Genomic DNA, 1279 nt, shown 5'->3' with positions numbered 1-1279 from the left:
GAGCTCAGTGGCTGTGGCTGGGATTCCCACACCTGAGGGTTTGGGCCGCTGGGGCTGCCACCAAAAGCATGAGCTTTGTGGGGGGCTGGCAAAGAAGTAACTTCCTCTGGAATTCAGCCTCAGAAGAAAAGCAGAGCTGTGTTCTGTACAGACAGAAGAGGCTGGTCGCAAACCTCTTAGCCTCCAACAGTGACCCAAATCAGAGGCCTTCAAATGTTGCTTGTTGATTATATTGGAAGAAATTAAGCACCCTCTTGTATACTTTATATTTGACATCTGAATTTTTACGATAAGTTTAATTTGTTGCAAAAAATACATTTTCCAGCGCCTTGTATGTTTTCATTATTCAAAGTGTGATTCATGGACCACTAACACCAGCATCCCCTGGAAGTGTGTTCTAAGTGCAGAATCACACGTCCTTCCCTGGCCCCACTGAGTCAGAATCAACATTTTAATAAGCTTCCCAGGTGATTTACGTGCACATTAAAGCACTGGTGTATATCATATACAAACTTTAAGTGTATCTTCATCAAAACCTTTCCATTCGTGAAAAAAGGTCTGTTGTGTGCCCTAATTGGAGAAGCCATTTCTTATTGTCAAACCATCAGCCAAAGCAGACTCGCTGTTAGTCAGTAAAAAGAATTGTTCATTGATTCAAGTGAATGCATTAATATGTGTGCTTGGCCAGTCTTCTCCCTTCTGAGTTCTATCCTAGGATGGATGGGTGGCTGCATGGCTAGATAAATACATAAGGCACAAAGCTGTGCCATGAATTTGCCGCCTGGATAAAATATGGCACTGTAGCCTTCCATATTTCTTACTGGAGCCTTCTTTAACTCTTGGGATTCTCCCTCTAACGTGATGCTGTCTGAAAGTTTCCCTTATGTTTGGGTGCCAGGAAATCTTTCCTTTTGGGGATGATGCACACCGGTAAGGTTCAGGGTGGGTGGGCCATATACCAGAGGGGTAAGGAGGAGCAGGCAAGCATGGGTAGGGCAGGTTAGCTTGAGAGAGGCAAACATATGGAAGCTGAAGATCTGGAAGGAGAATCTCTTAAAGCTCTCCATATGCCCTTTACTGTCAGAAAGTTTTCGGGGACTCTAGTGGTAGGTGAAGTCCAGTCTCAGAACATTGAGTTGGGAGAATGAGTTAATACCCTTTTGGAACTTCCTGGATTCAAGCCTTTTAAACTCCTTTCTGCCCTTGAATTCACGTTATGTGTGTGTGTGTGTGCGCGCGCGCACACACACACACACACACGTGCACCCTTGCCCAAGTG

The sequence above is a fragment of the Crocuta crocuta genome, unplaced genomic scaffold (assembly GCF_008692635.1).
Source record: "Crocuta crocuta isolate KB4526 unplaced genomic scaffold, BGI_CrCroc_1.0 scaffold657, whole genome shotgun sequence".
Lineage (NCBI taxonomy): Eukaryota > Metazoa > Chordata > Mammalia > Carnivora > Hyaenidae > Crocuta > Crocuta crocuta.
The sequence above is the reverse complement of the archived record's forward strand: the minus strand, read 5'-3'. Positions refer to the sequence as shown.